Genomic DNA, 24,547 nt, shown 5'->3' with positions numbered 1-24,547 from the left:
ATATATTGCATATTTCAAAATCACTAAAAGAGAGAACTTAAAATGTTCCCAACACATAAAAATAATACATGCTCAAAGTGATGGATATCCTAAATACCCTGACTTGACCATGAAACATTCTATGCATGTAACAAAGTATCACATGTACCCCATAAATATGTACAAATATTATATATAAAGTTTCTTTAAAGTACAGCAGGATTCGCAATCAGAAAAAAATGTCTGATGTCTCTTCAAGTATCTTGACTGAAAATGAAGTTCCTAAAGGTAAAAATTTTGATGATCTTTTTGACTTTTGCAGAAAATGAACTGTGGGTGTGATTTTGCAGAAAAAATGAGCCAGAAAAATGTTATGATCAATCAAGGTACCACATTAAAGAGTATTCTTATTTGTTGCATTATATAAAATTATGACATCAAAATATTATGTCTTTGCAATTTGTATGTTTATGCTTTTACTCATGTTATCCCTATTATGTTATATAATTAATAAAATATTTTAAAAGAAAAATAAATTTTAAAATATTACTTTAACATGGTAACTATAGTTGTTTTAAATTCCCCATCTGGGCCGGGCGTGGTAGCACAAGCCTGTAATCCCAGCACTTTGGGAGACCATCCTGGCTAACACGGTGAAACCCCGTCTCTACTAAAAAATACAAAAAACTAGCCAGGCGTGGTGGCGGGCGCCTGTAGTCCCACCTACTCGGGAGGCTGAGGCAGGAGAATGGCGTGAACCCGGGAGGCGGAGCTTGCAGTGAGCTGAGATCTGGCCACTGCACTCCAGCTTGGGCGACAGAGTGAGACTCCGTCTCAAAAAAAAAAAAAAAAATTCCCCATCTGATTGTTCAAACATCTATATAATGTCTTAGTCTGACTCTGTTGACTCCTTTATCAAGTTAGACTACTTTTTTGCCTTATTGTATGCTTCATAAAGCTTTTGTTGACAGTTGGACATGTGAGAGGTGACAGATATTGATATACATATTGTTATGGACCATGTACCCCCCCCAAAATTCATATTTTGAACTCTAACCCACAATGTGATGGTATTAGGAAGTGGAACTTTGGGAGGTAATTAGGTTTAAAGGAAGACATGAGGGTAGAGTACTCATGATGAGATTAGTGCCCTTAGAAGATACCATATCTCTCTTTCTCCTCTCTACTCCCCGTGCCCCACCACGTGAGGATACAGGAAGAAGAGACCCATCCACAAGCTGGAAAGACCCTCAGTGAGAATTCAACCATACTGGCACCCTGATCCCAGACTTCCAGCCTCCAGAATGGTGAGAAATCAATATCTGTTATATAAGCCATCCAGTCTACGGTATTTTGTTTTAGTAGCCTGATTTGACTAAGGCAAAAATTTGTTTATTCTTAAAGAAGAGCCCACTTTCCTTCTGTTAGGCTTGTAGTGTAGGGGTTCACGTTAATCTAATCAGAAGTCAGACTGGGTTTAAAGATCGCTTCCTGGTTGGTTTTGGGTCTCCCCATTTGGCTTAAGTTTTTCCTTTATGCAATAGAGAATCGGTCTTTTACAGTTATCCCAGCCGTATTCTGCTCTTAATTTTATGTTACACTTGGTAGGATGATGGAGGTAGGGGGAGTAATGGGGGGAGGTGCTCTCTGATGTCCTTATTAGGCCTTAGCTTTAGATAGGCATTGAGAACCTCAGTCTTAGGGCTGTGACATTAACAAACATCCCTGCTGCTTCTCCAGAGGCAATACTAGGACAAACACATCTTCTCACCCTTTCCCCAGGGGCCTCAGTCTACAGTTTTGTTCACTTCTCCCTGCACAGTAAGCCTTTTGTTCCTTTGAGATGATATAGAAGATGAATCTGGCAGTATTACTGCTATGGCTTCTAGGTCCCCTGCTCCAGACAGTGTCACAGGGCAAGTTTTCTTAGGCTTCTTTCCAGTCTTCCTCATGAATGCCTGATTGAGTTCCTACAGGAATAGCCTGCAAGATGATGTGACCCCCTACACACCCAGCCCCCAGGGACTTCACAATTACACTCAGGTTTTAGCAGTTCATTAAAAATTTCCTGCTGATCTTCTTACTAGATTATTCAAATTTGGCAACTTATTGGCAGATACTTGTCTCTTCCCAGATTTCAGAGCAGGTTTTGCCGTGCAAGCTCAGTTATCTCATGGGTTCAAGAAAAGTGATTAATTTCTAACCTGACAGCTTTTGTTTTTCTTGTTTTTAGGTTGGAGGAATGGTAGTTCCAGCTCGCTTAATCTCCAAGCTGAAATCAGAAATCTTTTTCTACAAAGAGGCAATTTGACCCATCCTACATAATATTTCTCATAAAGGAGTGAATAAATGCAAATCAAAGGGGTTAAAGGGCCTACAATTTTTTTTTTTTTTTTTTTTTTTTTGAGACAGAGTCTCACTCTGTCACCCAGGCCGGAGTGGAGTGGCATGATCTCGGCTCATGGCAACCTCCACCTCCCGGGTTCGACTGACTCCTGCCTCAGCCTCCGAAGTAGCTGGGACCACAGGCCCATGCCACCACACCCAGCTAATTTCGTATTTTTAGTAAAGAAGGAGTTTCACCATATTGGTCAGGCTGGTCTCGAACTTCTGACCTCAGGTGATCCGCCCACCTTGGCCTCCCAAAGTGCTGAGATTATAGGCGTGAGCCACCGCACCTGGTATAATCTTAAAGTCTTACATTTTATCCTTTAGTCTAAAGTTGTATGATTACAAATAAAATAGGTATTTTACATCTGACAAAATAAAGATTCAAATCAATTCAGTAACATTTAATGAGCACATACTATATGCCAAACCCTGTCCATTTCTGCATCTGAGGAATGAATAGGACACATTCTGTGCCCTCAGTCACTTAAGTTTATCAGATGAGACAAGGATGTGTTTAATTGGATTTTATCATTTAATTATAAATATCTGAAACAAACATATTGTCCACTTCATTTTAAGAAGAAAACTAATACAATATATACGCATGGCAATAAATTTTATACAATTATAATATTCCACATCAGGATCCTGTTTTAAATTAGAATATGACAACTATTTTCTATAAAAATATCACCCTGATTAAAACTTAAAGAAATAAAAATTTTTCTTATAAAAAATCTGCTCATTAAACAATTAATTTGTAACTCAGATACTGCAGTCGCATGCTTTAGAGAGTTAAAACTTGTTCTTAGCAGGAAGATTATATTATAATGCTTTACTGTTAAACATAAACAATATTTTAATGTATTATTTAGGTAGCTCTTTAAATGATTTACTCTTTCCTCCTGCAGGTCATTTATTATTAAGGGATTCCTGAAGCTGAACAGTTAGATGCAAAAACATGTGTTCAAAGTTGAGACAGATATGGCAAATGGCCACATTCTTAAGATCATGTAATTGAGTGAAATAGGGAATTCAATACCTCAGCAGATGACAAGTCCAAGGATGACGCCTGTTTTAGCAAAAGCTAAGTTGGAACACATGAAACCATCTGATTTTGAGTTTTCACGTGAATCATTTTGGAGCACAAGGATTAATGAATGTATGAGAATGTGTCCTTGGATTAGAATGCATTCCTACAGAATGAGAGTAAGAAATATGAGAAATATTAAAAAGAAAACAAATACAGCATTGTTAATTTCTTACTATGTGACTAAAAAATTTGAAGCAAAGAACACGTGTGACTTTCACTGGTGGGTTACTTTCCCACAATGCACCTGCATGCAAACTACAACTGTAAACAGTATATGATTCTGTTCAGTCCAAAATATTCAAAAGCTACCATCAAACTTGGCTCAGTCCTCTTTATACACCCCTAGGATTATCTTCTGGAACTAACAAGATTAAAATTTTAAAACTATTTATGCTTTGAGCTAAACAGAATTATCTAAAAAAAGATATGTAAATAAAATTATGACCCGCATGATTTGAAAGCATTTTGGGTAATTAAAGAGCATTTGAGGTTAAACTGAATGTGTAATTTAATACCTGGTATATGAAAAAACTCTATCTTCAGCTTATGTGAATTATTTCATCAAACATAACAATAGATGAAGAACTAAATGGCTAAAATAAATAATTCAGACACTGCTCTCGTTATAACAAAGACAAGTCAAAAGTTTGTGAGGGCTGAAAACTTTTCTATAGTTCACGGTCAATCCAAACAAGGATACCAGCTGTTCCATGAGATAATGTCTCGGATAAAGTCACTCTTGAATGAAAATTTTCACACTTTGTTATAATAATGCATCAGTACTGCAATAAGAAAATAAAAAATAAAATGATGATGACAAATATCTGAGATAGTCCAGAAATAAATTATTTTCCACGATCAAATTCATCTTTCAAGCCAGAAAACAAATTATTAACATTTTGCCAAACCCCATGCTTTTGTAACAGTTTAGAAATTAAAAATAGTACTAATACAATGACAGCATGTATTTGAAGTGCAAAAGCAGTTTCTCTACTGTGATCTCACCTCTCACTTTAAGGAGAAATAAAAATGAACAGCTATTTTTAACTTTCAGACCCACTTAGAAAAATTAGGGAGATCAATGCAATGCATAAGCTGATACTGGAACTTGTTCTTCTTCTTTCTTCTAGAAGTGTCATGCTTTCATCTTACAAACACTTATCAATTGGTAATGAGGGAAAAAGGAGACTATACTTGTTCATGATAGAAACACAGGCAGGAATGTTGATAAACTTATTCTAACTACAGTTGCCATTGCAGTGGTAATGAGATTTAAGGAATATATATTTAATTGTGTAGCCAAAACAAAACATGTTTGCCAATTGAAAAGGTCAGCTATGCAAATGAGTGTATAATTTTGTTCATGCAGTTCATGCAGTTTTTCTTTTTATGTTGCATATTTTCTTTTTAGATTGCACAAAAAATGCAATAGTTTGCTAAGCTTCCTTCACCAAATCATAATCATTGTGGGAAATTGGGCAGCACTGTTGAAGATTTGCTAATAGTAAATCATGTTCTTTTTTTCCAACTGTGGCTTCACAATGACTTGAATTATGCTGGGATCCTGTTCTATACAATTTGAAATCAAACATGAGAATATTGATTTCTTGCAACTAAGACATCTCATACCACAATATGATACGCATGGCTGCTATAGAGTAATAGCCAAAAAACATTTTTTTTAAGTTGAGAGCACTTAGTGTTCTTTTTCAAGGCAGATGTTTTCCAGATTTGCTATTGTCACTCATTAAGAAAGCAAGAAGGCTGTGAGTTATGATAATGTGAGGCATGATGTTAGATATTGTATACGCCATCTCATCCATAAAACACCACAAATTTTCTTAGCTAATTCTTTCCTTCACTTGCTTTATTTGGTTCATTGTGACTGCTTTTCCATTAGTGTGTAACTACTTATTATGTCTGTGTGATAAAATGTATCCAAACAGAGAAAATAAATGGAAACTTAGAAAGTTGATAAAGTGGAAGTGAGGGAAGTATTTCAGGTAATAGGACTCATATATATTCAAAAATTGTGTTGCTTTAAAGTAACTATGAAGGGAAATTATTGTATGTATTATATGAGACTTATTTAGTATGTATACTTGAATTTGGGGAGCAATGTGTATATTTTGAAGGTATTTAAAGCACTGTATAATTATTATTTCATGAACATTTCCATCTAAGAGAAGAAGAGGTCTTACTATATCTATAAATCACTGGAGTAAACACAGTTCAGATGGCTTGACAGGTACTGTGAAGCACTTCATGAGGCAAAACCCAATCTGTTTTTTTTTCCTTCCTAGAAATTTAGTCTGATACATGGATTATCAGAAATATTATATGGACATATCAGTAGGCAAATGAATGCTATTTCTCATCCAACATATGCCTTCTTAAAGCAATATTCTTACCTAAATTAAGATTAAATTTTGAAGTAAGATAGATGAGATATGTAATACCTTGTTTAATCTATTATGGATCTAACTGGTGCTACCTTCAATTTTTAAAATAACAATTTATCATCCTTCTTTCTCTCCTTTCATCTAAACACTTGAGTTGAAACATTTTTAATAGAACAGAAAGTGAGATTTCAATAGCTACAATTAGAATTTCTATCTCTTTTCTTTGAATTTGTGAACCATGGAGGTCATTCGTGTTGAGAAGGGTTTCAGTTTTCCCACAGCAGTGGAGCATGATATCTGTGCAGGGCTCCCAGCTGGCTGGCTGCTCAAGGCACAATTTGGAAACCCACATTCCAGATTGCCTCAATATTGCAACATGAGATGACTTAAAGAAGTAGAAACACAAATATCTTAAGAAACAAGCAAAGAGAATAAAAGGATGACTATTTTACAAAACTTTAAGTGGGAACATTTAAAATGCACTAAGTTTTTCAAACAACTGAAAAATGATGACAAGACCCATATACTAATCATGATACTTTTCAGCAATTTTATGCAAAACACTGAACAAAACATTAAGCCTTGCACTACAGAAAACTCATAATTTATTAACACCCCCTGAACATAACTTTCAACAGTAACACTTAGGAATTCATATGCCAAGTGTAAACCCACAGAGTTGGCTGTGGATATAGCAATAATGGTTTCCAGAGCCTAGTAATTCCAAGTATGAGTATTATGTATGTCTCTTCTTTTTTCCCATTATGCTAGAAACATAAAATTTATTTCCACCCCAAACAGCCAGCATGTACTGCCAATTTATTATTATTAGAATGACATAAAGGGAGGGGGTGGGTTGTGCCTCAAGAGGAAGGGACTTTACAAACATAGAACAACCTCTTTGAACAGACGTCAATACCAAGAGAATTCTGAGGCTGACTAAGGATTCCAGATGTCAGTGATGAGATTTCAACACAGATGCATTGTTGAGCACTCAACTGGATCTTCTCCCTCTTCAGTGGGAGCCCATGGATGAAATGTACTCAGCTCTGATGTGCCTAGTCTGTGGCAAAAGCAATAGTTAACTGCAAATCCCCATGCTGAAAGAACAGCAGTCTTGCAGAAAAATGCTGAATTTATTAACTTTTGATGAAACTATTTCTCTACAAAACAAATGACTCCATCCCCAGACAGATTCATACTATCTGCAACAGTCTGAAAATTATTAACAGCAATAACGTTATCTCTGGAACCAAGAAGAGGCAGCTAGAGTTCATTGGCAGTTTTTGACCACCCAAAATGCCTCCACACAGTGAGAATTAACAGATGGATACAAAAATCTCAGCACATTTAATAACATGCTACAATTGAGAGGGACTCTACTCTTGGTAGAAAGGGAACTTATATGCTGTATTCAAAAGGTGACTGTCTAAAGAGATCAAACTATAATTTACTGAGTGGCTGCTATGTGCCAGGCACTATCCTAGGGCACTTCACACAAATTATTTCACTTGATTCTCAAAACTCCATGAGAGAGGTTTTATTACCCCCTATTTTACAAATTGAGGCTAAGAAATCACAGCCAAGAGTAATGAAGCCCTTCTTAGACAGGTTTGTCTAACCCCAGAGCTCAAGCTCTTTCAACTGTACTATATCACCTAGGGGTAGATTAAAGACGGCTGCAAATCTTGCTCGCTGTTCCACTGATTGAAAGGTGGAGTTGAACTGTCTAATTATTTTACCCCTTGAATCTGAATTGGCATTAGTAACTTGCTTGACTGATAGTATGAGGTGTATAAGACATCCTGGAACTTCTGAATTTAGATAACAAGAAGTCTTACAGCTTAAATTTAAGACTTCTTGCAATAATCACTCATGAAGTCCTGATCCACCAAGAAAGAATATGTGAAGAAGCTCTGAGACTAAATGGGAAGTGGCCCTGGTGGAACCCAGCCTTCCAGCCGTCCCCACCAAAAGGCCATGCATAAGCCATGTTAAGACTGTCCAGACAAGGCCAGTAATCAGGTGAATGTCTCCATATGACCCCAGTTGGGGCTATGTGGAAAAGAAAAGCTATCCAGCTGGTTCCTGGTCAAAGTCATGACAGACAACATGATTATATATGACAAAATGACTGCTGCTGTAAGCCACAAAGTTACAGAGTAGTAACACAGCAATAAATAACTGCAAAATATCTTCCTACTGTGATATTTCCACACTATGGAACAGCTTACTAGGAGAAGCTTTGATTCTCTTCCTTGCCTGGAAAGTAATGAAGTCATCACTCTAGTTTCTCTTCTTTTACTTGTTCCTCCTAACCATTGATAAATGGATATAAATTTCTGCTTTATTATTCAGGTTAGAAGATATTTAGGCAAATAAAAAGCAGAAATAGAAAGAGGAGAAAAGGAAAATGTTACTCACAGGTAACATGCTTGAGAGTTTCTAAAGAGAAAGAGTCAAGGTTATTTTGAATTTGACTTATGGAAATATTATTTAAACTGCTTTAAACAAAAACAGGGGAGAGTATAGCATTTTAAGGCTGATGTAACTGAAAATTGTAATGGGATGCTGACTTTGGACAAGCCTGATTAAGATGCTCAAAAACATCACAAGAGATAACGTTCTCTCCATATTTCAGCTTTGCTTTACTCTGGACCTGCCTTATTCTCAACTCAGCTCCTTCCTCATTGTGGCAAGATGGCCAGCTTCAGCTCTAAGTTTATATCACAGCATCTCAGCTATAAACTCTTCAGCAAAAGGAATTTTCAATTCCAAGAGGACCAGTGAAAGGTTTCATTTTATTGGTTTGGATCACATGACCTTCCCTGAATCAATTCCTGTGGTCAGAGAAATGAAGTGTTCTGAATGGCCAGGTCTTAGTCAGCAGACTTCCCATCAGCCTTGGGAGTGGGCCAGGCCCACTTTTGCCATGTGGACTGCTCCCAGATGGAAGCCTAGTACTGCTCCCATCATAACAAGTGGAGGGTAAATGCTACAAAGAAGAAAACAAGCCTTCAAAGGGTAGGAAGAGAGAAATATATATTCCTTATTTATACAGTATAAATCATGCTTATGACTTGATATTATCTTGATTATCTAAATCAGTGGTGTAATTTAGTATTCACAGGAAATTACATTAAACAAAATTATAATCTTCATCTCCTCTACATCCATTCTGCTCTCCCCTCCCCTGTTTGAGAGCACACTCCCCTGGGTACCCAGAGGACCCAGTGTTCTTATGCTGCTTTCTGGGAGCCCAGGGCCCCCACCAAAGTCCTACCCACCTGGTGTGGGTTCTATTTTCTGAACCAATTCCTCTTTTTGAGAACTAGTCAATTTCTGAACTAGTGACCAACTTGCCCTTGGCCCCTTCTTACTATAAAATGAGGGAAATATTTAAGTGACCTTTAAGGCACCTTATATAACCAATTTCTTTGGACTTTTCACTGAGACAAACCCTATAAAGCAAACCCTAATCTATTTACATACCCCATTCCAATGATTGTGTGGGAGGAGGACTCTTGCTCTTCTTCACACATTCATACATAGAGGGGGAAGCTCCCAATCTCTTTCACACTCCAGAAAGCAATGAAGTCATCACTCCAGTCTCTTTCTTTTACTTGTTCCTCCTCACAAGAAAGGGAGGTGCTAATTAGTTTGGTAAGAGCATGACTTCCATGAGAGCATATTTCCCTACTTGATGGGATTACAGGGTAGTGCTGACTGGTGGCACAAAATATAATTCTTTTTTGATGGTCTTGTGCTCATGCAGTAAGATCCCTCTCCTACCCTTGGTGCACACCTTTGCATTTCATGTCTCTGAGTACTAACCCACCTTGGGAGTGCTTGCTCAGCTCAGTGGGGAGGTATGCTATTCTCTCTGTGTTCCAGTTCCTCCTGCCTTTCAGAAGCAGCCCTTGAACTTGCCATGGGTGGACTAGAAGGCTGCACAGAATACTCGACTCACTTTGAAAATACACAGGTTTTTCTCTGGGCTAGGAGGAAGGGGACCTACTTTTGGACTTAGATCTAAATCACATTCTCTAATCTACCTTTCTCTGATCCCCGAATTCTATTGACTACTTCTTTGCCTAAAAAGATGATAATTTCAGCCCCCATTTGACTAGTACTTCTCTCTGTAGGTTAGAACCTAGCAGGGAGGAGAGGTAAGTTTTCACTCTTGTCTACCTCTAATAGTCATTTCCAAATTACTTTCACATCCTTTCTTATTACTTCATTCTCAAAACCACCTTGTGATAACTTCCAGGGCAGGAAATACCAATTCAATTAAATCCAAGGAAATAGAGATTCAGAAGTCAACAGACTTGTCCATGATCTAGTTAGTTAGTGGCAGAACAGGACTAGATTGGAGGACACTGAGAATAGAATCTCAAAATAAGAGACATACTAACATTCTACAGCTTCAAAATATAACCAGAGAAACAATTCATCCAGCACTTATTTGCACTCCTCTGGCAAGTAATTGTTGTGAAAACTTAAGACTTCTAATCTTTATGTAGTATAGAGAGTATAGACTGAAAAGAAAACTGCAGTTAACAAAGTATCATAATGTCAGATGCACGATTTAATTTCTAAGCTGCTGTGACACTGTAAACTTAATAATCACAACAATTTTCTGAGTGAATATTGTGGTGCTATATGCTGGTGAATATGTATAACTGTGTTGCTTCTGTTGTTTTTAAGGACCTTATTGTACAGGATATTGGATATCACTAGAGATAATGTAAGCCTTAAAGCCTGTCAAATTGAGATACTCTGTGCACCTGCATCCAGCCGTCCACCCCTGCAGCAGTTCTGGGCAGCTGTCAGTGTTCCCACCCTCCCCCACAAAACCGGGAGTATCAAGCCACATATAGAATATTTCAGCTTATATGCAAAGATGAAATAAGTAAACAGGAAAACCTTGGATATCAATCTTGGCAATCCAATACTAAACCAGGACATTCTGAACTCTACAAAGTAAATTGATAAAACAATTTTGAAAATTTTACTTTGCACATATTTGATGTAGAGGTAAACTCTTTCAAAAGGAAAATTTCCCCACAATCTTAATATCTCAAAGTAGTGTTGGAATACGTCTCCGCATGGTGAGTAAGGCCAATGAAGAAGAGAAAGAAATAACTGATGGCCATTCTCTAGTTGCCCTATCTAAGACTAGGAAGTGGTGTGAGCTAAAAAAAACCATCTTCAACTAACGTTTCTTATTTTTAGGTAGTTTTTTCATTTCACTGTGTGTGAGAGAAAGAGAGAAAAAGAGAGTGAGAGTGTGAGAGAAGGAGAGAGAGAAACAATATTGTTTTTTTATGACATCTGGATCACTTTGTCCTGTGTTTATGAATGAAGTAAGGGACAGTAAAAATAAAGCTAATCTATAGTCGATGGTTTGCAAGCAGGATATAGGAGGAATGGGAGAGTGCTGAAATTCTGGGAGAATGGCAGCAGAAATTTAATCATATGCCCAGTCCACATTAGGTAGTCACTATGTCCTTGCTTAAAGAGTTAAATTAACTGGGTTCATCCCAGAATTCACTGACAGAATATACACTAATTGACTACTTCTACTTGGTCGTAGTGGGAGGCTTGTGTTTGTATGTGAAAGTACTAAAAGGATAAGAATAAAAGAAACTAAATACATTGTATTTATTTTTATTGATCTAAAAATTGTTTTACAGAAGGATTAGAGGATATCAACCTGTCATCGTCATCATCATCATCATCATAGATACAAACAGTTAAATCCACCCCTCCCCCTAATTAGCTTTTCCTCTTGCATACGGAAGGCAAGTCTTTCAGACACAGCTGTTCTTAGGCCAGATTCTCTCAAGGGAATGATTCAGCCTCTGTCATGGAAAGACTAGCCAGAAACAAGCTATTGAGGAAGATGGAGAGACAAGAATATAAACGCACAGGAGGGTGGTTTACATAGGAGAATGCGGTAGACAAGCAATGTGAAGCTAATCTTGCTGAATCCCAGTGGTTCCTCTGCTCTGCCTGATTCCTGTGCCAACGAAAATTGGAAACTTCAGAAAAGACTAAATATGGAGCTTCTTAACATATGTGAAACTTCTTAACATTCTCCTTCCTACACATAGAGAATTGGTACTTAATTTATTGCTCTTTTAATTGGACCTCATGTTATATAAAATATGCATCAAGATTTAGTGGAAGACAAGGTGGTGTCCACAAAAACGACAGACTTGCAAAAATAATCTTCCTCATGAAAGCAATGAGAAAACTCACAAAACTATCAGAATCGACATTTTCAGAATGCTTGAAATTAGCCAAAGTCCTGCAGCAATCTGAGTATTTTTTTTTTTTTTGGAGAAAAACAGCTGAATATCAGTAAGAACAGTAAGCTTTGCTGTGTTTTAACTTGTCCTATTCCCATTCCCTTTCTTCTCTTCCAGCTCCATAGTAGCCTTGAAAACTGACAGCTTACAATCACAGTGGAAGCCATAAATTAAGCAGACCTTTCAGACATTGGAGGAGCACTCTACCCCACAGCAGTAGGATATACATTTTTCTCAAGTGTACACAGAACATTCCCGAGGATAGGCCCTATGCTAGGCCACAAAACAAGCCTCAATAAATTTAAAAGGACTGAAGTAATACAAAATATTTCTCCAGTAAGAGAAATACATTTGGGGAATTCACAAATATATGGAAACTAAACAATACAATCATTTAAAAACCCATGGGTCAGTGAAGAAATTACAAAGAAAATACCTTCATGGAAGAAAATGAAAACATGGCAAAAAAAAAAAAACCCTAAGTAATACAAGTAATACATTTCTTATGGGGAAATCACAATTTCAACAATGAGATAGGAAACCTAAAAAGAAAACAAAGAGAAATTCTGGAGCTGAAAGGTATAGTAATTAAAGTAAAAAAAAAAATCACTAGAGGGATTCAAAGACAGATTTGAGCAGGCAGAAAAAAAAAATCAGTGAAGATAGGACAATGGAAATCAACTTCGTCTGAGGAACAAAAGAAAAAAGTTTAAACAGGGCACAGTGGCTCATGTCTGTAATCCCAGCACTTCAAAACAGGAAGATCCCTTGAGAGCAGGAGTTTGAGATCAGTCTGAGCAGCTTAGTGATACCCTACCTTTATAGATAATTTTAAAAATTAGCTGAACGTGGTGGCACATGCCTGTAGTCCTAGCTACTAGGGAGGCTGAAGTGGAAGAACTGCTTGATCCCAGGAGTTTGAGGTTGTTGTAAGGTATAATCACGCCACAGCACTCCAGCCTAGGAGGCAGAGTGAAACTGTCTCTTAAAAAGAAAAAGAAAAAAGAATGATTAAAGAAAAGTGAGCAGAGCCTAAGGGATCTGTGGGACAACATCAAACAGAATATATGTATTCTGGGATTTCTGTAAGGAGAATGGAGAATGGGGAAGAGAGAATATTCATAGAAATAATGGCTGAAAAGTTCCCATATGGGATAAAATACATGAATACAAACATCCAAAAAACTCAGCAAACTCCAAGTAAGATGAACTAAAAGAGACCTACATCAAGACACATAATAATACAACTTTTGAGAGAAAGACAAAGAGAGAATCCTGAAAGCAGCAAGGCAGAAGGATCTCATCATTTACAAAGGATCCTCAATAAAACCACCTGCATATTTCCCATCGGACACTTTAAAGGCCAGAAGGCAATGGGGCAATATATTCAAAGTGTTGAGAGATAAAAAACTGCCAACCAAGAATCCTATTTCAGCAAACTATCCTTCAGAATTAAATAAGAAATTAAGACTTCCTCATATTAACAAAAGCTGAGGGAGTATTTTAGTCCATTTTCTGCTGCTCATTACAGAATATCTGAAACTGGGTAATTTATAAAGAAAAGGAATTTATTTCTTGTAGTTATGAAGGCTGAGATGTCTGGAGTCAAGGGGCCACGTCTGGTGAGAGCCTTCTTGCTAATGGGAACTCTGAAGAATCCTGAAGCCTGGAACCACATAGTGATGGGGCTGAACCTTGCTCAGCTCTCTCTTCCTCTTCTTACAAAGCCACCAGTTCCATGCCCATGAATACCCATTAATCCATTATCCCATTCATCTAGTAATCCATGAATAGATTAATCCATTCATGAAAGCTGTGCTTTCAAGATCCAATTACCTCTTAAAGGCCCTTTCAATATTGCCACATTGTGGATTAAATTTGTGACATATATAATTTGGAGGAAGCATTCAACAAATAATAAATGGCATTTACAACTCAACAACAACAGGACAAAAAATTCAATTTAAAATGAAAAAAGACTTAGATAGATGTTTCTCCAAAGAAGATATATAAATATACAACAAGTATATTGAAAGATGCTGTACATCATTAGTCGTTAGGGAAATGCAAAATCAAAACCACTATAAGATATAACTTTCACACCCAGTAGGATGATTATAATCAAAACAAAGAACAATAACAAGTATTGGTAAGGATGCGGAGAAACTACATTGCTGCTGAGAATGTAAAATGGTATAGCCACTTTGGAAAACAGCCTGATAGATTATCAAATAGTTAACCATAGAGTTACTATAGGATCCAGCATTTCCACTATTAGGTATATACCCAAGACTCTTGAAAACATATGTTCACACAAAAACTTGTACATGAATATTCATAGCAGCATTATTCATAATAGCCAAAGATTGGACATATTCCAGATGCCCATAAATTGATAAATAAATAATTATAATTATTAAAAATAAAATAATTATATATAATGAAATATTAATTCAGGCACATGAAATTGAAATACAAAAACAAGCTAAAATATGAATGAACCTTAAAATCATTATGCTTAGTAAAAGAAAACAGGCATTAAAAGTCTGTAGCTTATTATATAGAAAGTTTTTCAATGGAATATTATTTTATATATGTAGTATGTCCAAAACAGATGAATCTACAAAAACAGAAAACCTAGTGGTTGCCAGGAGCTCCGGAAGAGGGAGAAACGGGAAGTGACTGCTAATGATTATGGGGTTTTGTTTGGGGGTGATACAAATGTTTAGGAATTACAGAGTGGTGATGGTTGCACAACCTTTTTGAATATACTTAGAAATCACTTAACTGCACATCGTTAAAGTATGAACTTTGTGGGACGAGAATTCTATTTCAATTAAAAGGAAGGTTCAGTGATTATCCAAGCAAAAATATTGTAATTAAAATTAGTATTTTTCAACCAAATAGTATAAACATTAGAATTAAACATAAAAAGTCAATGTGTTTTTGTGTCACAAGTAACTTTTACAGTAACTATAAAAGTTACTTGTGACATTTTCCTCCCTGGTCAGACTTATTTTTCTACGGCTTCTAAAATGAGCGCTAAATATCAACAACTAGAAGATTTACTATTCCTTTAAATACTCTGGAGTTAAGCACAGAGTGCCCAGTATTGTAGCTTAGCATGCTTATTAAATTCTCTAGTATTTCACATGCATTGTCCAAGAATATTGTATTAGTACGTGTTCTCTAGAGAAACACAGTGAATAAGGGGTGTGTGTGTGTGTGTGTGTGTGTGTGTGTATGTGTGTGTCAGAGAGGAGAGGACAGAGAGAGAGACTTATTTTAAGGAACTGGCTCACACGATTGTGGAATATGCAAGTCTAAACTCTGGAGGGTAGCCTGGCAGGATGGAGACCAGAAAAGAGCGGCGTTCTAGTCTGAAAGCAGTCTGCTGGCAAAATTCCCTCTTCTTCCTGGAAGGTAAGTCTTTTCTATTATGGCCTTCATCTGATCGGATAAGACCCACCCATATTATGGCAGGCAATCTTCTTTACTCTAAGTCTAGTGATTTAAATGTATATCTCATACAAAAAAAAAAACTCCACAGAAAAATCTAGAACACAGTTTGTGCAACTATCTGGGTACAATGGCCTAGCCACGTTGAGACATAAAATTAATCATAATGAACATGATACAGTAACAAGAGCACTACACTCTCATTCTCGACATCTGAGTTCCCCTTCAACTATCTTTGTATTCTTCAGCAAGGAACTTCATCTCTCTTAACTCCAATATCTTTATCTGTAAAATATGGGGGATAGTAATGTTTAAAATGAGAATATAAGGACATGGGGGTACAATCTGACATACTCTGCTTTTTTGCCCCTGTTAAACTACATGTTAATGAGTGCCCTATAGCAAAAATGAAGAAATCATAAGTTTATTATTGATTAAAAATACCCTAAATTTGCTGTGTTCCAAATGACTGTGGGATATGTTGAAAGAAATCTGCTAATATCTCCAGATAGGCTAAGTTTTGAAAAATAGTTTGCATGTACGTCTGTGTGTATGCATGCATTCATGTATTTTGACCTTAAGTCCATTTTACATAGATAAGGCACAACTGAAAGATCTGAGAAATATATAGATCACTCCATATTATATTGTCAGTGGCACCCCCAACATTTCTGCAATATAGTGATACTGCATCTTTGCAAATCCTTCCCTCTCCACCTACCCCAAAGAGTTAAAAGTTATGGCTTCATTTTGCCTCTCTCCTGCATACCATGGGTCCCCAACTGTAGAAACTTCATCTAAATCTCCAAGAGTATTTCCCCTGATCTCCAAGTTCCTAAATTGCATCTCTACCTCATTAAAACTTAATGATCCCATAAACAGTTCATTCTTGCAAGTTCTTGCTATTAAAAATGTAAACAGGTTAATTTATTAAGATTCAGCTATTTCTAGCTGAAAACCACTCCATGTGAATCACTGTGCTAGATAACTTCACATTTGTAAATGGGTATAAGTGCTCATCAGTGTCGTCAAAGCCTTAACACTGTTTTGAAATACATTTCCTTACCCCTACTCAGACTCCTTTTATATTCTCCAGAATAGTTATTCCCCACATTTCCTGTTTCTGTTTATTCTAATAACTCATGTCTACCCACCTATTCTATGTAGATAACTTTAATTCATATTCCACTGAGAAAACAGACCATCAGGGACTAACTTATTTAACTTCCCATTACAAATCTCTACTGATCTACAGAGACATCCTACAGTATGTATTTTCCTCTTATTGCAGGCAAAAAGATACATACATCCTCTTCTTTAAGGCTAACTCATCACCCTCCATTTCCTGTGGGATTTGCTCCATCACTATTCCCATATTTTTAATATATCTTTCCCATATGCTAATACCTTTAATCCCCTCCCCGTATTTTTAATATGTTTAATCTCTTTCTTTTCTCCAGTATCTTCCTCTCAAAGTACAAGCATGCTCAAGCAGGTATCCGTCTTAAAAACAAAACTAAAATAAAATAAAATATGTTTCCTATAAAGGTGCCATTCCAAAGACTTCCACCTGGGGCTAAGACTGCGTAACAGAGATAAGACTTACCTTTCTACCTGAAACTACCCTAAAACAGCCAAAATGTATAAAACATGGTTCTTAAAACATTCTACACGAGTTAATAAAGGACAATAAATCCTGAGAGATGGGAAACAAACAAGGGAATCCCTACAATTGTCCCAGCCAGTGCTGTGACAGAGTTTCCAGGCCGTGGAGCAAGACAAGGGGACCCAGGAGAGCCAAACAGACTCCCTGAGTTGAGAAGACAGACCTGAGAAGCTAGGCAGACCAAAGTAGCTAGAATTTACTGGGCAGGTGGCAGAGGGAAGAGAGGTGCACAGAGAAAGAACCTGGGGATCTGCAGAGGGTGTCCCTTTAGTATTCAGTCAATCATCACGAGCATGTGAGGAAACCACCAGAGGCTGAAGGAAGCACCACCAAAAAGGATGAAAGGGAACACAGCCAGCTACTCACACAGAGCCAGGAATAATATCTGTTCTAGCCAGACTGGAAAATTTCATGTTCCCAGGGCATTAGGTTGAGTGCTTATAAGAGTCTTGCCTCGGTAATGGGGGACAATTAGCTCTAGAAGGTGCACTGCTCTGGTTCCTTCTACACATCTTAAAGATCCAAAGAAATCACTATTTCCAAGTAACTTAACTGCATCTGAGAGCAAAGATCAATAATATCTGGTGGAATACAAAATTCCCCAGTACCCAAAAGGCAAAATTCATGGTGTCTGGTATCCAGCCAAAAGTTACCAGGCATGCAAAGAGGCAGGAACATGTCCCCGATTATGAAGACAAAAAACGAATCAGAACTGACTCAGTCATGAAGCCAATATCCTGGCCAGGCTGGGCTTACTTCCTTTGCTTCCTTACCTTCTCCCACATCCTAATTTCAGCAGTTATCCAAGTCAGCCTCCTTCAATTCATGAGGCCACTTTGTCCCCCATCTGCAAAGAAACTCAACTCCTGGACCTGGCAGGAGTTTCATCCCTACTCAACATTCACTTTACGGTCCACTCGTTTGAAGAGATATTTTCCTTGCTTTTGGACATGGTTGCATCTTTTTAGCTTTTCTGTTTTCACATTTTAGCTCTCATTGCTATGTGTTTGGAGCACAGGCGACGCTTCAAAATGTTGTCTTACCAGACCATCTCAACTGAAAGTCCCCACCCATGACTTTCTGAAATGACTCCCTTGCTTTCAATAACACTACTGTCTTGTTTCCCTCTCGCCTCTCTGATTACTGCCTCTTTTCTCTGAATTCCCCTTCTCTGCTTAACCATTAAAAGTATGCACTTTTAAGAGCTCCGCACTTGGCCTTTTGCTCTCCTTAATCTAAGCTTTGTAAGTCTGTGATACCCTGAAATTTTACAAAGATTCTGAATTTTTTCAATCAGGAAAAAAAATGGTAGCAAATGGTATTAAAAGCACTATTTCATTTTCATGTAGAGAAAAGAATGTTCCTGGGACGTTTATAATAAATATAATTGTTGAGTTATTTAGACTTCCTCTGGGCATTGTGGCAAGCACAGTGTATAGTAAGTAGGAAGATATACTCCATTTGATAAGACAAAATATTCCCTAGAAGTCCATTCAGTTAATAAGAAGGGTAAAAGTCCTTATAACTGCTGACACTGGGTAGAACACATAGTAATAAACTGAGCCAATAAACTGAATTGGTTAAATAAAGGGCAAATGACGGGTTTAGTACCTGTCTCCCATTAATTATGAGCACAGATGGGCTTGTGTTCATGTGTTTATGAGAGTTTTCAATCATCAAATATTTATTTGTGTTAAAGGGAAAAAAATAATTTTTTAAAAGGAAAAAAATAATAATTTGAGATAGTATCTCGCCCTGTCACCCAGGGTGTAGTACAGTGTTGCAATCACGGCTCACTGCAGTCTCGACCTCCCAGACTCACACCTCAGTCTCCCGAGCAGCTCGCGCTACATGTAGTGCTCCCACGCCTGGCTACTTTAAAAAAGTTTTTTGTAATGATGGGGCCTATATTGCCTATATTGTCCAGTCTGGTCTTGAACTCCTGGGTTCAAGCAATTCTCCTGCTTTGGCATCCCAAAGCACTGGGATTACAGGCATGAGCTACTGCGCCTGGCCCATCCAATATTTAGATAGTACCTTTTATGAGCTGCTAGACACTAGGGGTACCCCTATGAACAAGACACAGCCCCAGCCTTCATTAAGTTTACCATTTCATCTTTTTGTTTTCCTCTTATTTATTTTAATTTTTTTGGTCTCTTTCCTAGAGGAAGTTGCTTAAGAGTGGTGGCCTTGGGATTAGGGAAACAAAGGTCATATGTAAATAAGTTAGGCCCTTCTTTTATAGATGAGTTGGGTAAGGGACTGGTTGACAAAGAGGACAGAATCCTTGTTCTGTGACACCAGGAAGTATCTATTACATGAGAACTTCCTTCTGGCGCCAGGAGGCATTTAGCTGATGTTCTATAGGGGATGAGCCATGGCTGTGGGTTGCGCTTTAAGCAAGGCCTGCTACTGGGAGAGGGAAAGGGAAAACATGAGCTCCTACGGGAGAGAGAATGTGGAAAATAATGTAATAACTGACCTTCTACAATGCTTCAGTTTCCACAGGAGCCTGCATGCAGGCAATCTCATTTAATTCTGGCAACTTCCATGGGTTACACACAGAGAAACAAGCTACAAGAGTGTGAGCATGTGACCCAAGGCCTCTCAGCTGATAAATGCAGAGATCTCCTGATGTCCACAGCAAAAGGGGCTCTTTTCAGTACATGCCACATGACAGGATGATATTTCTCTCCTTGGTTAACTCCATAATTAAACCAAGGTAGGCTTGGGACCAAACACTGGAGACCAGAGCTGTGTGCTACAATTTCAAGGACTGTTTTGATAACAGAGTATTTTCACATTTCCCGGTATTGCCAATAAAATCAAAAGTACTTAAAAGGAGAAAATCTCCTGAGACAGAACTTTCTTAGCTTCTGCCTAAGAGTGAAAGGCTGTTCTAGGGGTTTACAAAAATAAGATTATTTTCAGACCTACGAGCCACACTTTTAACCCAGAGTAGGACTGGGTTAGTATTCTCCAACATTCTTCAGGATTCTCCAACATCATGGAGGGCCACGGATTATGTAAATAGGCCTCGTATAGAAAACTTCACTAGAGCACCTTTACTTCTGAAAGCTGGGCTTCTATACTAGGCTAATTGAGTATTCAAAGTCATTTACAGGAAACACACAGCATTCCAGTTGGAACTTGGGGTTCCCAGGACAGTTAAGCCTCAGCATCTGCTCCCTAAAATCTAAAGATATTGTTAAAAAAACAATTCCTGCAGAAGTTGCCTACAGATTTAGTTGTCAAGACAATCAATGAGGACTTTTTTCTTCTCTCCTGAAAGGCAAAGAAAAATCAGGTCCCTGCTGAGTCTTACCGCTTTCCCTCTCCCCAGCCTACCCCCAGCTCCATTTTTCATTGTTAATTTGTTAAGCCTGGCTTTTCCACCTTCAACCTCCACAAACCATCCAGGCACTGGCTTCTCCATGCTAAGGCCTCACGACGTTCAGAGGGAAGAGTAAAAAATCTTGCCACAATCCTTAGATAAATAAACCAGCAGCAGAGGCCTGGTTATGTTGTGGATGACAAAGGGCTCCACACGTAGGTTTTGGCTATTTCCATGAACGCCCAACCTGATGGCTGGTGGGGCCCAGGTAAAGGGAGTTTTCTTCCTTTCTGGTCCGAAGAGTGGTGGCATCCTGCACAACACGAGGACAGAGGCTGCCCTGAGCCTGGAGCAGAGCCCAAGGCTTTGTGCAGACAAGGGAAGAAGATCCCAGGCCTTGGGTTGTCCAGACCTAACCCTGGGCCTTACATGTGACCTGTCCCCACCTGACTGGCTCTCCATTTGACTATCATCCCATGTGGCCAACAAACACTGAGACTAGCATTCCATGTGACTAACACACCACTGAGCAGAAGCATTCATTTTTCCAGCATGTGTGTGTGTCTGGCGGGGTGTGTTATAGATAGGAGGTTGAGTACGCGTGGTGATATGCAGGCTGGATAATACAGAGAAGCTTATTTTCACAAGAATGTGCCCTCCCAGTGGGTGGTAGTGGGTCTCACCAACACCTTGCCACAACCAACAGTAGATGCTCAATCTATAGGGGTATAGTTAATCCATGAGATTAATCCCTGAATTGTCCAATAGAAACATAATGGGACCTGTATCTCTAATTCTACATTTTTGGTAACCACATTATAATAATTTTAAATGGGGAAATTATTATTAATATATATAAATATATTAAATTAATATATTTCATTTAACCTACTAGATTCAAAATGTTCTCACTGTTTGGTATATAATTTATATTTTAAAATATTAATGAGAGCTTTTATATTCTTTTATTCATATTAAGTTTTCAATACTGGGTATGCATTTTACAGTACAGTACATGAATAGCCACATTTCAAGTGTTCAATAGCTTAATGTGGCTAATGGCTTCCATATTGGCCAGTGCTGGTCTAGATTATTTGTTTTCCTAGATCAAAAGTATAGGCAATTGCCCAAAGGTATGGCAATTCCTCCAGGCAACAGGATGCTATGGGTTGGTCCCACAACTATTTCTTAAGTACCTACTCACTGCATAGTTTTGACCTGGCCTTCACAGAGGACAGAGGAAGCCTTTGCTCTTCCTGAGTCCTAAGTCCACATGACCTGCCCAACTCTAGAGTTTCTCACCCATTACTTAATACGGTGTTGGAGGAAAGAAGTGGAAACAAATGGCCTTTTTTCTATGGTCTGTAATTATCATCCCACCTCATGGCTTCCTTTTTAAAAAATAAACCAAGCCTGCATTGTTCAGTGTTTCAATCTGTTAGGCACTGATCTGTGTTCCGCCTGGGCATGCTCCTTTCACCTATATCACACCACTAGCAGGGTTTCTGGCTTAATCCTTTATGCCAGTAGGGAAAGTAAGACTTGGAGAAGCACTGCAATTTTAGGGTGAGAGAATCTGGGGGAAGAAAAGAAAATTTCTAATGAGGTCCCATCCATTTTTCCCTCAGTGAGGTCCCACATGGAACCTGTGAAAAATGTCATGTGATGAGACCGTGTACTTCAGACCCTAGCAGCCTGCAGTCAAAGCAAATGGAACATACTGGTACTATCTGAAACCCAGAATAGGACCTGGAGCACAAAACTTGGGTCAGGTTCTTGCCCTGACTTTTACTAGCCGTGTAATATTGGGCAAGGCAATTCATAATACTAACTAGCATTTACTGATCTTCTCCCATGTACCAGGCTCTGACCTAGCCAACTGCTCATATACTTTCTCTTCCGCTCAAAGAGATAATCCATTTTATAGATTAGAAATCTAGGGCTCAAAAAAATGCAAATTCTAAAAGTCATATATCCAGCAAGCAAGGAAGCCAGAATGAAGAAACATTAAAGGTAATATTAAAGGAATCATTAAATATTTTGTTTTATAATGCAACTTAAGCCCTACTCAACCCCATTGAATATTTTTTAAATGTCACTAAAGAATTTCAAGACCATTGATGTACACTTATACAGGCTATACCTGTTTCAAATCTAAGAGTTTGTAAAGCATAAGCAAATAGGAATTGATTTCAGTGTGCTTTATAATATAAAAATAAAGGCTGTATTATTCATTTGCAGTATGTAACTTGTCAAAACCATGAAAAACACTAGGCTTTCAAAAGAGATAGTTACACTTACACTGTTCAGCTCGAGAGGCTGTTGTAATCATCTAAGGAGAAGAAAAAGTAATAGCACTTTGAAAGTGTAAGGAGGTGACCAAATGCCAGATATTACAAACATGTTAAAGCAAACTGAAGTTATATGCTTATAAGAAATGTACATAAGATACTTTTCCTAACCTTCATTACAAGTCTGCAACTTGGAAACAGTTATAAGTGAAAATATAACTTAATTTCACAAAAATGAAAGAAATGGAGGTTAAATGAAAATGAAAGATGAAGAAACAAAATAAAATATATGACTTTCTTGAAAGGGAACAGAGGGAGGGTGAGGAGATGGAGTAGAAGAGAAAGGGAGGGAAGTAGGGAGGGAGGGGATAAGAGAGAAAGAAGACAGGGAGGGGGAGGCAAGTGCTGTGAAAAATAAGCCCGAACTGGTGGGGTCAGACCGTTTCTTCAAGAAATAAAGAAACTGGCCATGACCTCCTCAGCGTTGAGGCTGGGTATAGTTTTTGTGACTGTTTAGAGAAATCTAGCGCTCTCCTCACCATTAATCTTTTCTAAAGAAAGACTTTGTTCTGCACCTGTATAAACAATTCAGATTTTAAAAACCTATTCGCCTGCCCCTAATGTGTGAGACTATATATTTATACTGATAGCTTCAAGTCATCAATAGTCGTTGCAGAAAGCTAGCCTGGCTCTCCTCAGTCCATCTCTTTGCCCCTTCTTGTTGCTCTCCTCTCCTTCACCTGGCAAGGCGATCCTAGAGTCAAGTTCAAGTTCAAAAGCTCCAGGAAAGATTTCCACACTCTGTCAAGTATTCCCTGCATTTCCCCACCCCAGAGAGAATTTAGGGCATATGATCTTTTTACTCAACTTGTCCCAGAACCAGCCCATCCCCTGCCCCCAACCAAAAGACAACTTTGCAAATGCGGGTGAGTGGGAGGGGTTATGTGAAATACTCCCCCCGCCCCCAAACGCCCCCGCTAAGGATAGCATGGCCTGGGAGACTAAGGTGGAATGATGCCTGAGTGATGAAGTCAGCCTCTGACAGCCACCTGTTGCAGCACTTCAGGCATCGAGCTGGACGCATTTGTTCTGCTGTACGAACTGGCGGGAGCCAGGCTGGCACAGCTATCTCTGCCAGCTGTGTCCTGGACTGACTCCACATCGGTCCCCTTGCACCTTGCTCAGCTTGGGAGCCTGTGGGCTTTCAGGAAAAGAACAAGTGAACACCTAAGCCGGTGTGAAGACTCAATTTCATCATTGTAAAATGGGGTAACCATATGCCAAACTTATACGGGTTTTATTACTCAGTGGGCTGCTCACAAGCCGCGAGTACAGTGACGGGCACCCAGCGGGAACCCAGTCTCTGGCCACTGGGGCTTGTATCCACAGAAGTACTTATCCCCTGACCAGGAACTGCGACGACCTTCGAGTTAGGAAATAATGAGACTGCAAAATTGTATTTTCTTGTGTGGAAGAGCAGGATGTTTTAGTCTTGTTTGGAATGGAACATGATCATTCAGGGTGCTCCTTTCTCATTTTTACTTTGAATGGATGATTGTGCTAACTTAGCATTCTGCTTCCAGGAGCTCGCCCTTCAATACACAATCGATTAAATACA

The 24,547-nt window shown here is 38.4% G+C and overlaps 1 long non-coding RNA gene across 3 annotated transcripts in view; it reads right to left on the bottom strand.

The window, feature by feature from the left end:
* The window catches only part of LOC117078805, a 279,082-nt gene that overhangs the window by 253,323 nt on the left and 1,212 nt on the right, over positions 1–24,547 (bottom strand). The gene's annotated exons all lie outside the window — the stretch shown is intronic.

Source organism: Trachypithecus francoisi, unplaced genomic scaffold (genome assembly GCF_009764315.1).
Source record: "Trachypithecus francoisi isolate TF-2019V2 unplaced genomic scaffold, Tfra_2.0 Lachesis_group7, whole genome shotgun sequence".
Lineage (NCBI taxonomy): Eukaryota > Metazoa > Chordata > Mammalia > Primates > Cercopithecidae > Trachypithecus > Trachypithecus francoisi.
Note: the sequence above shows the minus strand (reverse complement) of the source record. Positions and strands in the feature narration are given on the sequence as shown.